Consider the following 17,500-nt stretch of genomic DNA (forward strand, 5'->3'; position numbering starts at 1 on the left):
CTAAAAAATCTATTATAGCCTCGTGTGACCCTTGACCCAGTGACCTCAAACCTCATCAAAAGGTAATGGTCCATGCAAGGTACCTACATGCCAAATATGAAAGAGATTGGTAAAGTATTGAAGGCGCTATGAGAAACGGTAGCAAAAGTGTGACGGAAGAAAGTCTATTATTAGCCTCGGTGACCTTGACCCCAGTGACCTCAAGCCTCATCAAAAGGTAGAGGTCCATGCAAGGTACCTACATGCCAAATATGAAAGCGATTGGTTAAGTATTGAAGGCGCTATGAGAAACGGTAGCAAAAGTGTGACAGAAGAAAGGAAGTATGTAAGTAAGGAAAGACAAACTGGCAATATATGCTCCACCGAATAAGGGGCCATAATTCTGTCACAATGCTTATTACAGTTTGTCTGATCTTGTTTATAGATTGGGATCATGTTGGTAAAGAAGTACGCAAAATTTGAAAGCAATATGTCAAAGGACATAGAAAATATTTGAGGTTGTACGCAATTTTTAACATAGATTTATCAATAATATTCATATTCTAAGTGAAAAAAAGGGCCATAATTCTTACAAAATGCTTGATTCAGTTGTCTGCTCTTGTTTATAGATTGGTGTCATGTTGGTAAAGAAGTATGCAAAATATAAAAGCAATATGTCAAAGGACATAGGAAATATGTGAGGTGGTACGCAAATTTTAACATTCCAACGCTCACGGTAACGCCCGACGCCGGGGTGAGTAGGATAGCTCCACTTATAGATATATATATATATATAATATATATATATATATATATATATATATATATATATATATATATATAGTCAAGCTAAAAAAAGTTATCCCCACGAAACTTTTTGTGGGCGCAGGAAATCGTAGTAGTATTAACATATCCAGCTATGGGCATGCTCACTGACCATAATGAATAATGGAACAGTAGTTTTGTGTAGAAAATATTCATTAAGATTGTGAATGTTGTGGGCAAGATTCGATCCCCATAAGCACTAAGACCATAATGTAATAATATTTTTTTGGCCCTTCACTAATCTTTTAAAACGATTTCATCAATGTTCCTTATACATGTACATTTATTTTTCATAAAAATCGGACATGTGGAATGTTGAATATTTGCCATTGCATAGAGAAAAACCATTGACATGCCCCCTTAAATTGATTGCAGAAAAAGTTGTAAAACAAAAACAAATAATAACAAAGAGCAGTGAAAAAATTGGCCATTATTAATTTAATTTCAAAGAACAATGAAAATTTAAGGCAACAAGAGCTGTCAGAGGACAGCGCGCTCGACTATTCGAGTGCTTGACAGTATAACGTAAGCCATCATGGAGAGGGGGTATAATGTGGGTGTGTGGTCATTTTATAGATGATATTTAAAAAAAAAAAAAAAAATTGTTCTTTTTTTTTTTAGGGGGGGCGGGGTGGGGGGGGAGTTCTGGGGTGGGGCATGGGGATGGTTTGGGTGGAGCCCATTGTGGTATGTCAGGTAAGTGTTGTTTTGTCAAAGTATGAATCAAATGTGATCATAAATCCCCTCCGATGAAACCGGTAGGGGACAATAATGAGCGGATACAAATTTAAAGGATAGAACTGAATGTTCAAACCTTTTATCTTGTTTGAACCTGATTGGTTTTGCAAATCGCATTAATTAATTGTGGTGAACATTGGTGTTTTGTTTCTTGGAACAATGAAACGGGATATGTGATTTACTAAGAAGAATCAAAATCATAATGTGGCAAATGAATATTTATCTTCAAGTGTGAGTGATGCCAAATCCAAACTCTGCATATTGAAACAATATGGTCACCATTTGAGTGAGATTTAAAAGAAATATTTCTTAGTGGCCTAGGACCTTTGACCTGAAAGTATCAATTCAGCATATAACCTGATTGTAGCGAGTTGTTGAATGAGCTTTCTTGCATATATAATGGTATGTGAAAATTGAGTATTAAGTGTGACTTTGACCATGAGACGAGTTATTCCAAACCTATGCTTTCCATTTGGTTCATTATGCATTTATACTTCACATTGCACCCTCTTTCAATTACCTTGAAGACTCTCGTCACACCTTGGGGAGGTTGCTGCTGGGAGATAATTTTTAGGTCCTGGAAGCGCTTAGAAGCAGTCAATATAGCAGTAAGCATCTTCCAGCACCCTGTTATGGAGAGAAGAGTATTGGGGTTTATGGTGAGAACTGTGAGTGTCATTCTTTTGTACAGTTGTAGTGGCAGCCATTGTGTGAATACTCATGTAATCACTCTCACTTAAGTATCAATAGCTAATTATATATATATATATATCATTCGGAAACCATTTTACTGCTTCAGGTCACTGTGACCTTGACCTTTGACCTAGAGACCTGGAAATCAAAAGGGGTCTTCTACCAGTCATGATCAATGTACCTATGAAGTTTCATGATCCTAGGCTTAAACTTTCTTGAGTTATCATCCGCAAACCATTTTACCGTTTCAAGTCACTGTGACCTTGACCTTTGACCTATTGAACTGATAATTGAAGGGGTCATTTGCCAGTCATGATTAATGTACCTATGCGTTCTTGAGTTATCATCCGGAAACCATTTGATGGACGGTCTGACCGACATGTGCAAAACAATTAACCCCCTCTTCTTCTAAGGAGGGCATAATAAATTAATTTTGTTCAATCTATCTATTTATCCATTAAAAAGTTCACACTTTCAAAACAAATATAATACAAACTTGGTCATAAACAATAATAAAATACCCCTGCTGTCCCTGTGAATGTTTATGAGCGAGGATCAAGGAATCAAGACCATTACTCTTGGATGTGAAATCAATGCAAATAAAAATTGTGTTTTGAAAATCTTCTTTTCATGCTGATCACATATTTACAAAATTGAATGGATAGACAAATCCACAACAGACCAACCAACATACAGACTCCAATATACCAGGAATAACCCCACATACCGCATTGACACAGAATATTTTGCATGCTGTCTTCACAAAATAAGAAAAACATATTTACATGTTTGGCGATTTTAAGAGTTATTATGCAATTGTGACCTTGACCTCAGAGATATCGACAATTCTTTGGCATGACACACCGTTCAATGATGGTAAACAAATGTGCATTTTTTTTGTTTAATCTCCCAATGAATGACATAGTTATGGCCCAGATAAACTCACAACCAAACTTAGATAGATATTCAGTCACTATTTATTCCAAAAATTTGTGTTGAAAGCCTGTCGACAGGTGTCGCAAGCCAGTGTTATAGGACCTAAAGTCAAAATCCATGTGACCTAATTTTTCGGCCCGGCATGGCCCACGTTTAAAGTTGGCCTAGAGATCATCTAGATTAAACTTCTGACCAAGTTTGGAGAAGATCGGATGAAAACTACTTGAATTAGAGAGCAGATACCATACTGAATGCTAAAAAACGCACAAAGTGACCCTGTGACCTAGTTTTTAGCCCGGCATTGCCCATGTTAAAACTTGGCCTAGAGATCATCTAGATAAAATTCTGACCAAGTTTGGTGAAGATTGGATGAAAACTATTTATTACAGAGCGGACAGCATGATGAATGTTTTAAACGCACTAAGTGACCCCGTGACCTAGTTTTTGACCCGGCATGACCTATATTCAAACTTGACCTAGACATCATCTACATACAACTTATGACCAAGTTTGGTGAAGATCCAATAAACACCTTGAATTAGAGAGGGGACACTTAATACAGTGCCATCGACAGACAGACAAGGTCACTCCTATATACCCCACTATACTATGTTTCTGGGGATATAATAGCAAATAATCAAGAAATATAAAACAAGATAATCTTGATAATAATAATTAATACTCAAGCAACAAACATATGAACCAGGTATCGCATTGTGGAGCACTAACCAGTTTTTACTGCGGAAGACGACAAGCTACATTCTGTGTGTGATGGGCAGTTGGGAACCTTACCCTTCAATATGAAAACTTGCCAGCTTCTAAGTGTTCCACACAGAGGTCAGCACCTTCACTGTCTCCAGCTCAATCTCTAGGTACACCTACCTATATATGCAAAAATCAATTGAGTGAAACCACTAGTTTGATTATCCATTAGATGCATTCTTGATCAAACATTAGAGCAGTAGTACCCGTGTGATTTATAATATGGGTATTTTTACTGGATGCTGTAAAAATAACAGTTTGCTTTTGTTCACATCAATGACCATGATAACACATTAATGGCTATAAAAGAAATAATGAAATTAGCTGAACAAACGCGAGTTATCAACAACCTATGGCATAACTAGCAAAACCATCAGTACAGTTTACAAAAAAAAAACGCTTCCTTTGAAAAATGGGTTGTTTGTACAGTAACTGTAACACTATTTACTTACTTACAGTTTCGTTTCACATTCATATGCATTTTCTAAATTTTGGCATTTAAATTACATAAAAAATATGAGTGAAAATAGTTTCATGCATCGTCAGTTTTAAACAAGAGTGCCAAACTGTCACAAGATACGCCCGTTCGAAGGTTTTGGACACCATGCTCAATGCTTGAAATGCACTAAGTGACCTCGAGACCTAGTTATTGACCCGGCATGACCCATATTTAAACTTGACCTAGATATCATTTAGTATAACATCTGACTAAATTTGGTGAAGATCATATGAAAACTACTTAAATAAGAGAGCGGACACCATGCTAAATACTTGAAATGCAAAATGTGACCTTGTGACCTCGTTTTTGACCCTGCATGACCCATATTCCAACTTGACCTACATATCATCTAGACACAACTTCTGACCAAATTTGGTGAAGATCGGGTGAAATCTACTTCAATTAGAAAGCAGACACCATGCTAAATCCTTGAAATGCACTAAGTGACCTCGTGACCTAGTTTTTGACCCGGCATGACCCATATTTGAACTTGACATAGATATTGTCTAGACACAACTTCTGACCAAGTTTGGTGAAGATCGGATGAAAACTATTTAAATTAGAGAGCGGACACTGCTGTGGACGCCGTCCGCCAAGGGTGAAACTATAATACGTCCCGTTTTTTAAAACGGGCGTATAAAAAAAGGAGAGCATAAGATTTGGCTGTGTGAGAGGGTGTTTTGCTGCGTAAATGCGCGACTCTCACGCTGAATGCCCGATACTTGACAGGCGCATGAATGTTGATGCAAACTACTTCAATTAGAGAGCAGACACCATGCTAAATCCTTGAAATGCACTAAGTGACCCCGTGACCTAGTTTTTGACCCGGCATAACCCATATTCGAACTTGACCTAGATATTGTCTAGACACAACTTCTGACCAAGTTTGGTAAAGATCGAATGAAAATTATTTGAATTAGAAAGCCGACACGAAAAGTGTGACAGACTGACAGACAGTGCGAAAACTATATACCCCCTTTTCTTCGAAAGGGGGCATAAAAATAACTTATCCATAGACATCGGATGTATTTTGTAATGGGAATGCTTTGGAGATTACCATAACATTCTGTGCACACGTAAAACCTTTATGAAGAATCCTCAACATTAAAGATTTATTAATATTTTTGAAAATTAAGCAAACATTCATTTTTTTCCATGAAAGCATTACAATTATGGCTTTTTATAAGTATAATATGATGCATGAAATAGTTTTTTTCTTTTTAATTTTATGTTAATGTTGAACCATTCAATCACTTTAAAAACATTGCAAGTTATTGCATATCCACAAAGCAAATTAATCTTAGCAGGTAAATTCAATGAATTTATCATTGGTACCCCCAGCCGATAATTCTAAAAATCTGTATAGAAGTTCACCAGATGATGTTTTATGCAAAATATGTATGTTCGCACTGCAGTTTTTGAGAAGAATATTTTTAAGTGTTCATTATATATATTATAGAAGGAAAACAAATTTGATCCGAGGGTGGGGCAAATATGATCCAATGATACTTGAACAATCTTGGTGAAGGTCCACAAGATGAACTTTCATGTCAAATATCTTTGCTCTAGGCCTTGTGATTTATGAGAACATTTTTGTTTTTGAGGTTTTTTAATAAACTAATAAGGAAATTACATTTCCCTCCCCAGTGGGGCAATTTTGACCCCAGGAACATAGTTTGAACAATCATGGTACAAGTCCCACCAATTAACCTTTGAACTCTTAAGTGTAATCTTGAGTTTGGAGATTTTGACGTAATTCTTTCTTATGACACATCGTCGAGTGATGGTGAACAAATGTGCTTAATGATTTAAGAATTTTACAATGAATGACACAGTTATGGCCCGGACAAGCTCATTTATGGCCATTTATTACTTTTGAACTAAAAGTGTGACCTTGACCTTCGAGATTTCGACGTTATTCCTTCCCATGCAACACCGTCAAATTATGGTGAACACATGATTTTAAATTGAATTTAATTCTGACAATGAATGACATAATAATGGCCCAGACAAGGTCATTTATGGCCATTTTTGACATTTGAACTCAAAGTGTGACCTTGACCTTTGAGATATTGACGTTTTCTTGAGCAGTGACCGGCCGTGTCATGATTGTGAACATTTATTGCAAGTTATTTGAAATTCCTCCAATCAATAACAGACTTACGCTCCAGACAAGCCTAACCCGGACTTTCATACTGACGGACTGATCCACATACACCAAACCGCCAACTGTGACAAATATGTCGAGCTCTCCATAAGTGGGCTCGACAAAAAATCGACTTGCCCACAGGTAAAGGTCCACCACACAATGTTTCATGCTAAATATCTCAGCCCAAGTCCTTGCAGTTTCAGAGTAGATTTTTTAAGTTTTTCCTTTTGGTTGCCAGGGCAACAAGGATTTCATGGAAAACAATTCTTGGAGCAACATTGAAGGAGCTTCATGCCAGGAATATTCCTGCCAGTTTCATCAAGCTTTGCCCAAAGGTTTAGTAGGAGATATTGTTTAAGTAAAAATGTTGACATATAGACACACATCGCAAAACAGACAAAGACCAGCAACAATAACTAAAGTTGAGCTATAAAGGGTACATCTCTGAAATGACCAAATCATCCTGATGACTCTTATGCAAGAACCACTGAAAAATGATAACAAATTTGATCTAATTTGAATTTCACTAAATTCATACACCAACATATGCAGACAGAAATTTGACATTTTCAATCAATTAAGGGGCCATAACAGTTTAATTTTACAATGGCTTCAAGGCCTTTCCCCAATTTGGAATGTCAAAATGAACTTTTGCATTATAGTTTATCTGTCTTCAAGGTAACAATCTGGTAAAAATATTATACATAAGACAAGTCGGTCAATTAACAGGCGAACAGCTTTGTTGTATACTTAAATAAACCCAATTTTAATGCCTATTAACTTCAAGTTTCATTCAATTCTATGCAATTGCTACTGAAAAACAACTCTGGTCTGAAAAGTAATTTAGGGTTATCTTTTCGAATCAATACTATGCTTATTTATATTACATACCCTCAGGTTTGTATACTTGCCGGTTCAGGAGGCTTTATAGAGCGCTATCAGTTTAATGATTATTCCCCGAATATCTTTCAGGTGTGCCAGCGGGGTCTCCTGGAACACCTTGATCGTTTTCACTACATGCTCACTTTCAGTGAAGTGGCGCTCCAGGTTTGCGTCCGTCAGGATGGCCGCACTCTCCTCTACCCTCCGAACAACCTCGCGACGGCTCTTATCCAGGCAGGTTGAGGTCAGGAAGCCTGTGAGAAGGAGATCGGCCGAAAAAAAATAAAGCTTAACAAGCAAATTTGTTGAATTGATATCCCCCGCCAATATGCTTCTGGACACAAAAGTGTTATATTTGACACTCAAAAAAGCATTTTTTCAAGATACAAAGGGCCAAAACCCCGTTATTAACAGACTGTGTACAATGCCATTTGGCGTGCATCGTCCTCTTATCCATATATATACTCATACCAAGTTTCAATGAAATCGGCCAAAGCACTTTCAAGATATGGCTCTCGACACAAAAGTGCTGGACGGACGGAAAGATGGACGGAAGAACAGACAGAAAGACGGCCAACGCCAAAACATTAATAAGTAGATGTCCAAGAAGAATGAATAATTTACATAAATCAAATCCTAAGTTTACGCTTACATTGTTCAATGTGCGGGCGTCCGCTAGACCATTCCCTGGCACCACTTCAGGAAGTTCTTGATTGCCGTTAGTGCATTCCGCACCGTCTTCAGCTGGTGAGTGGTGTTGAGGAACTGTCGTGGACCTCCATATGGCACATCCACAACAGCACGTCACTCAACACCACTCCTTCCAAGTAGCCAGACAGGGCCAGGAACCGGTTGATCTTCATGTTGACCTCTTGTGTTTTCGACTCGTTTGCCAACCCACCTGGCCTGCTCCGCAGGAACATTTAGTCTACATATGAGTCAACTATTGAAACTGCAACAAGTATTATTGGATGATATTCTATGCTAGATGGTGAAATCGCATATAATTTAACTAACAACCAGTAATTCCAAAGTATTATAAATAAATAATATTTATCTTAAATTTTAATGTACTTATATATATTTCCTCACGGTTTTTAATATATATACATGTTGCAATAATAATGACTATCAATTGAAATGTATATAATTAAAAAAAAATCTGGGAAAACAGGGCTTAATGCACCAAGTACTGGTTCTACCCCGAAAACGGACTCAAAACTTTACACTATATAAGCAATCCATACTGTTACTTGCAGCTTCTCCGACCATGCATCACCCTTGCATTGGGTTCCAGGCTCAGGCAGTATTTCCGCGTTAGGAATGAAAAGTCCTCTTCCTCCTCCTCCTCATCCTCCACCTTCTCATCCTCCTATGCCGAGTCATCATGAGTGGCGAGTCTGCTGGTCACCTTTCCTGAAGTTTTCGCGACCTGTAAATGACGTTTAAATGTAAAAGTTACAAATCGTTTGGTATGGTTTTGTATTAGACATTGATAGAAATATGAGAAATTAAATACAAAAACCACACGAACACAATTTAACACTTACTTTCCGGAAACGGCCCTCTTGTGTAAACAAAATTGAATGTCCCAGCCTCCATTTTGTGCTCCTGTTCTAGATGACACAGCCGGTCAATCACCGACCGGTCGCACAGCCAGCAAGAGTAGTAATTCCTCGTCTTTGTCTTCTTCACTTTCCGACCGGTCTTAGCACGTGCCTCTGACATCAACGGCTTCATGGGGTCTGCCGTCAGCGCTTGCACCCAGCGAACGTGGTCTGTTACCCGGAGGTACACAGTCGTGTTGCCTTTTACCACGCAAATGGGGCATTGCCTTGGGATAGGCTTTGCGTTTGGTGTCTGAAATATTAGTTTGAAATGTGTACGAAGCAGGTGGCTATCAATATATATGATTTATTAAGAGATAATGAGATAAAGGACCCAGTTAATTGATTGAAATAATGATTATGTGATTGAAGCTGTTATGCTAGGGTAAAATACCAAGGAATGTGTATAGATATTGTTAACTTTTTTTTAATGGTGTTAAAAATGAATATTTTATTGCAATATTTGCACATGCTTTGTTTTATTTTACAAAGTAATCACTATTAACCTTAAGTTTATTCTCATGAAAAAAACATACCATTAAATAGCAATACTGATTACTTTATCTATTTGAGTGACATTAAGAGTGACCATGTACATGTATATATCAATCTATACTGTCTAACTCCCCTTGCAGATATTATTGACAGGTAAATATAATATTATATACCGTCTTATAACGATTCAAGACTTGGCCAAAATAAGGCCCCATTCCCTCAACAAAAAAGTATTAATTTTTCCCCAGATAAAAATTCACCCGACACTCAAGCAAATTAATTGCCCTAGACCCAGAATTGTCAAGTTTAAAATGTTTAAAACTAAATAGAATTGTTATGTATTTAATTTGGCGGTAATAAAGACTAATCAAGTGATTAAAAAAACATAGTATATTGTTTCTCATGTTTGGTTTAAAGTCCAAATTTTTTTTAAATGATGCCCTATTTCCCCCGCCTCAGGGTACAGGTATCATTAGGCATTCTGAATCAACATTTTCATCAAAAACAATGATTCTTCATTCTTTACAGGCTGGGGGATTAAATTTTTAGAAACAACAATAACCTTTCAAATCGCATACCAAACGTTAAGACTTTTTAAATGAAAATGTGGATTCAGAATGCCTAATGATTCGGAATACCTTGACAAACTGTACCGTTACCCCAAACCCTGAGGTAGCTGTGGCGTAAAGGATATGGTGTCCGCCTAGCAACCAGGAGGTCACGGGTTCGATCCCCACTGTGGAAGCGTTCTTTAGATCTTCCTTATAGACACTAAGTACTGGTTCTAGGCACCGGAAACAAAATTTACAGCTTTTTCAAATAAGTCCTATGCAATCAAACTAAAATATACAGGTTTGAACTAAACCAGAGGGAGATCTCTGCATGATGCATGTTAGTCTTATTTATAAGACGCGCGAGATACTTTACCCATATAAAAAGTAGCTTAATATTTAAGAGCGTCAAAAATTTGGACTAGATGCATGTATGCAATATCCCAGTGTGACCCAAATTCGACGGGTGTAAAGAACCGAATGTAATGGACCGAAATTCGACGATGTAACGGTTACATGAAGCAATATTTAGCAAATAATGAAAGAAATAATGAAATGTTTAATAGCAGAAAATAATAATTTTAAACTCGGCTGTATTACTTTGAAATGATTCAAAGACAATTATCATCCATTTAATCAATATAAATAGAACATCGTCGAATTTAGGTGTCGTCGAATTTGGGATGCGGATAATGGGGTCCATACAATAACCGAAAAGCACCGAAAAGCACTCAATTTCTCTCTATATATATGCAATATATCGTTTTTAGTGTATGTTAACGAGTTTAATTAGTAAGAAATGGTTATATGATTGTATGTTTATACTACATTGTGTCCAAAATGGTAAATATCGGCAATTACCGACCGAAAAGCACTTCATGTGGAAACCGAAAAGCACTCAATTTCTCGCTATATATATGAATATTTGCGTTTCTATTGTGTGTAAACGGATTAAATTAGTTATAAATGGTTATATTTCATGCATATTTATACTACCTTGGGTTTATTATGAGGTATTAAGCCCAAAAATTGGATAAATATCGGCAATATACCGACCGAAAAGCACTTCAAGTGGAAACCGAAAAGCACTCAATTTCTCGCTATATATATGAATATTTGCGTTTCTATTGTGTGTAAACGGTTTAAATTAGTTATAAATGGTTATATTTCATGCATATTTATACTACCTTGTGTTTATTATGAGGTATTAAGCCCCAAAATTGGATAAATATCGGCAATATACCGACCGAAAAGCACTTCAAGTGAAGACCGAAAAGCACTCAATTTCTCGCTATATATATGAATATTTGCGTTTCTATTGTGTGTAAACGGTTTAAATTAGATATAAATGGTTATATTTCATGCATATTTATACTACCTTGTGTTTATTATGAGGTATTAAGCCCCAAAATTGGATAAATATCGGCAATATACCGACCGAAAAGCACTTCATGTGAAGACCGAAAAGCACTCAATTTCTCGCTATATATATAATATTTGCGTTCCTATTGTGTGTAAACGGTTTAAATTAGTTATAAATTGTTATATTGCATGCATATTTATACTACCTTGTGTTTATTATGAGGTATTAATGCCCAAAATTGGTTAAATATCGGCAATATACCGACCGAAAAGCACTCCCGCGACAGCAGAGAATCACCGAAAAGCACTCAAGTTCTCTATATATACATGCAAGTTAACTATAAGGGCCGATTTTAATGGATTGAAAAGATGTACATATTTATTTAGTCAATAATGACTTCATTAAATAAAAAGTTTAAATATAAAGCTCATTACTATTTTTGGTGGCCACCGAAAAGCACTCCCGCGACAGCACAGAATCACCGAAAAGCACTCAATTTCTCTAGATATAAACGAAACTAAGCTATAAGTGCCGTTTATAATGGATTAAAAAGATGTACAGATTTATTTAGTCAATAATGACTTCGTTAAATATTGATTTAAGTTTAAAGATAAAGCACAAGCACTCAATTTCTCTCTATATTTAATATAATCAATGATGACTTCGTTAAATATTGATTTAAGTTTGAAAATAAAGCACTATATATATATGAGGCGCGTTCTGAGAAAAGTGGGCTTAATGCATGTGCTTAAAGTGTCGTCACTGATTAGCCTGTGCAGTCCGCACTGCTAATCAGGGACGACACTTTTCGCCCAAACGTGATTTTCGGTGAGGAGTGACTTCCTTGAAACTAAAAATACCATAAAAGCGGAAAGTGTCGTCCCTGATTAGCCTGTGCGGACTGCGTAGGCTAATCTGGGATGACATTTTACGAACATGCATTAAGCTCCTTTTTCTTCCCAGAACACGACTCATATATACATGAGGTAGTTTGCCAACATAATGAATATGTTGCCCAGCTCTTGCCACGTGGAGGCCACCTCTTGTAAGAGCCAAATTTTGAAAAAAAAGGCCGAAATATTCCCGAAAATTTATGCAAGAAATAAAAAAAACCGGAAAAAGTCCCATTTGTATAAACAAGAAATTAAATATTTGCAGCTGTTTGTAATGAAAAAAAACTGCACAGCTTAAGATAAGCTTGTCTGTCAATGATTATGTTACCCTCAAGTTCAAATCAGATTATGATTATAGAAAGTAATGATATGTAAAAAAAATATTTGGTACATACTAACTAATAAGTGGTACATAATATAAAAAACATAGAATAAAAATTGATAAACTATACATACAACTATGTTACATATACATATGCAAAGAAGGTAGTAAAGTTAGAATAAAAGATAGATTAAACAAAATAAACAAAGATACAACTACGTTACATAGACATATGCAAAGAAGGTACAAAGGTTATAAAATTCAAGATCATGATTATAATAACAAATGTGAACAATGATAAAAAACCAGGTATGATTATCATTAAGATTTGTAAAGAAATCTATACGACGGGGCATTTAAATCGTGTTTCATTTATTTTCAGATATAAATATCAACGGAATGCACAGGTAAACTATCAGTGAGTTTTAATTACAACACAACTGATCGAAGGTGTTAATACTGTTATCTTATCAGCGGGGTGTTAATTAAATAGCATCCGATTGAAGGTGCGATAGTCTTAATACACACAGCGCGCAATCTGATTACCCGCTGCGCACACGCGTCAATATGATAGAAATGGGGTACCGATAGAAATGCTTTTGCTTCATGTATCATACCTGGTTTTGTCAAGTGAATAAACATTCATAACATAAAGAATTACAACTATACATAATAAATAGTACATATATACAAGTATATGAATGCTTTATCAATGAATCATTGTAACACTTCTTATTTCTATGTACAACTGCTATTATTTAAAATGATATTTTTTATTGTTTTCTTTTTCTATTTTTTTTTTTTGGAATTACGAGAATATAATATATTCAAATTGTATATATACAGATGTTGTTGATCAGTTCCTCGCCGATGTTTACATTTGACAATCACGACAGCTATAATAGCTAGCAATGCTTTGTATTTTATTTTCTATGTCAATTCTTTATTGTCAGTTGAATTTAGTTCAGCTAATATGTACATGTCTGGTTTCGATTTTGTGAGGGCTATACTGTAGCCTGATGATCACAATGTGATATCGTAATTCTCACAGAAATCTATTCCAGAAATTTGGTAGTCACCGATTGTTTTTATAGGTGTGTAATGCCCTATCATTGCAGGATGAAATTTGTGCAGAATATTGATCGCCATCTTGTCCGCGTCTGAAGACGGGAACGTAACATCAGTCTGCTGTAATCCCACATTATACGCATCTAATAGTTTCCTTTCGGACTTAGCAGCATTTATCAATGCATTTTTCTTTTTTCTTTTTTGACTGTAATGCGGCCCGATGTCTGTAAAAAGAGGGTGTCCCGAAGAGTTGACTAAATTTCTACAGCTAACATTTAATCAAGCGCGTAAACTTCTCAAAAAACGATATTTCCCTATTTCCGTTCAAATTTTAAAAATGTATGTATTAATGGCTTACTAACGCTCGATTGGTCATTGTCGGCTCGGGTACTACCTACATGTACCCGGTCGATATTAGACTGTACCCCAGTTGTATTTCCCGCCCTAAATCCGATGTCGTAAAACGCGCTAACGATTATCTTAAACAAACTTCTGTTAAGAAAAACTGCAGCAACATGAGTATGAGTTACTGAAGAGTACCCGGGGTACATGTAAGTTTTACCCGAGCCGACAATGACCAATCGAGCGTTACTAACAGTAAAATACCCAACAGCGGTATAATGTTATAGATTTATTTTTGCATTAACATTAATTCAAAACATTTTTAGTTCAAAATGTTTTTCACGTTAAATAAATACATCAGTTCTTCTGTTCATTTGCATCAAATTAAAGGTTAAAGTCCGATTGTTTTTAAAAAACTGCTATTTTATGAATATATCAAGCATGTACACTTAACAATAATGATGTTTTAAAATTTTGTGACGTGCGCGGGCCATTGAACGTTGAGATAAGCAATGTTGCGAATTAAATTACACATAATTAAAAACTTATTTATTGTAGGATACCGATTACACGGAGCTTGATTACGCTGCGAACTAGAACTCTGCCGCAATGTATGTCCAATGAAAGATGTAACATGAATTCAAGCACGTATACTTAACAAAAAAAATATTTCTTTATTTCCGTTATCAGTTTAAAAATGATGGTATTAAGGTGTTACTAAACAGTAAAATACCCAACAGCAATCGGGATTAATGCACTTGGCCGCTAGACGAAAAATTTTATACAACTATTCTGGGCAAATTTCACTTTCAATAAATACATCAGTTATTTTTATCAACCAAATTCCTGTTGTGTGCTACTGTTTCTTATCAGAATTATATATATTACAATACACCATCAGACCCGAATGAATACAGACAGAGAATCAAAATAAACAAGTGCTTAGCCAAAACATTTAAGAACAATTTACTAAAATTTCCTGATATTAAATTCCCTGCCGACTATGCCAAAGATCTGGTTCATTTGGAGAGCCGTACCCCGGGAAACAACGGCATGCGCAAGTATCAGTGTCGACTACAAAGACTCATATGTAGTGTCAAACGCTAAGTTCCATTACAATAATGTGTATGTAATATTGGTGATATGTATTATTATTATTTTTATTATAACATGTAATAAATCTTGGATCTAAGCATTGTATTATTTCATTTTTTGTTTTTTGAAAACAGTAATAGGAATCTACAACTTGTTGATTTTTTTTGTATCTTCAATAATCCATTGTAATTGATTTAACGCACACGCCCCTTTTTAAATTTGTGTTTGAGCTGTTAATTAATAGTCATAATAAAATGCGTGTTAAGTTACCAGCGTACACTAGATACTCGCGCAATGAATGGTTTTAATGGAACGATTAAAATCGCTATTATTAAAGCGGGTATATACGATCTTTTCAAATATTTAGTAATAAATATAAAATGTGTAAAAAAACTTATTATACATATTTTTCAATATAAACTAAAATAAAAGTTAAGAAGAACATGTGTCGAAAAATGCTAAATAAGCCAGATATTTAATTCTGAAATCGAAAAAGGCTGTACAGCCGAATTCGCCAGCATATATATCATGCATGTACGATGTGAATCTAAATTTAGTTTAACGGTTCATTTGAAATTTCTGCAGCGATATCGATTCATACGACACATGAACACTTACAAAAAAGACGAATGCGTCGGTTATTGTAGGAAAATAATATTACGAATTATCTTCGTCACAATCGGCTCGGGGCGCTAATTTGTATTTGCTGTATTTTATGAAATTCGTCTTAAATGTATCATTTTTCTTGCATAGTGTGTGTTATTATAACATATTTGAATCAATATTTTACAATTCAGCACATATAAAAATCGTATATACCCGCTTTAATACAAAGCACATTAACTAAAAGTCATGCTGCAATTTCTATTCAAGAGTTTCACGTCAATTAGAAATACTTAAAACATATACATCAATTTACGTATAAGATGATAAACACCATGAAATGCTTTTCGGTTGGTACATTGCCGATATATTTATAACTTGCTACCTGTTTTTTATAAAAAATATATATTATATTCGATTTTTAACATGAATGTCTCAGTCCTCTAAACCGAAAAGATCCGTAACATAAAATAGTGTCTTTGTGTCGTATGAACGAATCTGCACTAAAACTAAGATTAGATTCACATCGTACATCGAATAAATAATTGAGCACATGTAAATCAACAAAATTGTACATTAATTCACACGAGCCGCACTGTTCGGACATGAATGAAAGGCGCCGATCATAACACAACTTCTCATCATTATCTGGAATATAATTAATTGAAGGTGCGAAAATCTATTTCCAAACTGCTTTGTGCTGATTAAAGAAGCGTACCGGCCGTTCGTTCACAAGTTGTTAATGATGACTTCAGACATTAAATTAAGTTTTAATATGGACAGACTTTGACTAAATAAATATGTACCGGTACATCTTTTCAATCCATTAAAATCGGCCCTTATAGTTAACTTGCATGTATATATAGAGAACTTGAGTGCTTTTCGGTGATTCTCTGCTGTCGCGGGAGTGCTTTTCGGTCGGTATATTGCCGATATTTAACCAATTTTGGGCATTAATACCTCGTTATAAACACAATGTAGTATAAATATGCATGAAATATAACCATTTATAACTAATTCAATCCGTTTACACCCAATAGAAACGCAAATATTCACATATATAGCGAGAAATTGAGTGCTTTTCGGTCTTCACATGAAGTGCTTTTCGGTCGGTATATTGCCGATATTTATCCAATTTCGGGCATTAATACCTCGTTATAAACACAATGTAGTATAAATATGCATGCAATATACCATTTATAACTAATTTAAACCGTTTACACATAATAGGAACGCAAATATTATATATATAGCGAGAAATTGAGTGCTTTTCGGTCTTCACATGAAGTGCTTTTCGGTCGGTATATTGCCGATATTTATCCAATTTTGGGGCTTAATACCTCATAATAATCCCAAGGTAGTATAAATATGCATGAAATATAACCATTTATAACTAATTTAATCCGTTTACACACAATAGAAACGCAAATATTCATATATATAGCGAGAAATTGAGTGCTTTTCGGTTTCCACATGAAGTGCTTTTCGGTCGGTAATTGCCGATATTTACCATTTTGGGCACAATGTAGTATAAACATACAATCATATAACCATTTCTTACTAATTAAACTCGTTAACATACACTAAAAACGATATATTGCATATATATATAGAGAGAAATTGAGTGCTTTTCGGTGCTTTTCGGTGCTTTTCGGTTATTGTATGGACCGCGGATGGGTAATGTATGGTTTCCAGTAT

At 35.4% G+C, this 17,500-nt stretch overlaps 1 long non-coding RNA gene across 4 annotated transcripts in view; it reads right to left on the bottom strand.

Annotated features, from left to right (window-relative positions):
* Positions 1-2,062: 2,062 nt before the first annotated feature.
* The window catches only part of LOC127832156 (uncharacterized), a 44,283-nt gene continuing 28,845 nt past the window's right edge, over positions 2,063-17,500 (bottom strand). The window contains exons 2-7 of one of the 4 annotated variants that reach the window (XR_008026714.1): positions 9,014-9,323; positions 8,717-8,895; positions 8,116-8,415; positions 7,607-7,717; positions 3,964-4,053; positions 2,131-2,169 (exon numbers count right to left, since the gene is read on the bottom strand). This is a non-coding gene — a long non-coding RNA (uncharacterized LOC127832156). Of the gene's footprint in view, positions 2,170-3,751; positions 7,718-8,115; positions 8,416-8,716; positions 8,896-9,013; positions 9,324-17,500 lie in introns of those variants that run through there. The other 3 variants (XR_008026712.1, XR_008026713.1, XR_008026711.1) reach the window with 3 other exon arrangements.

Source organism: Dreissena polymorpha, chromosome 5 (assembly GCF_020536995.1).
Source record: "Dreissena polymorpha isolate Duluth1 chromosome 5, UMN_Dpol_1.0, whole genome shotgun sequence".
NCBI lineage: Eukaryota > Metazoa > Mollusca > Bivalvia > Myida > Dreissenidae > Dreissena > Dreissena polymorpha.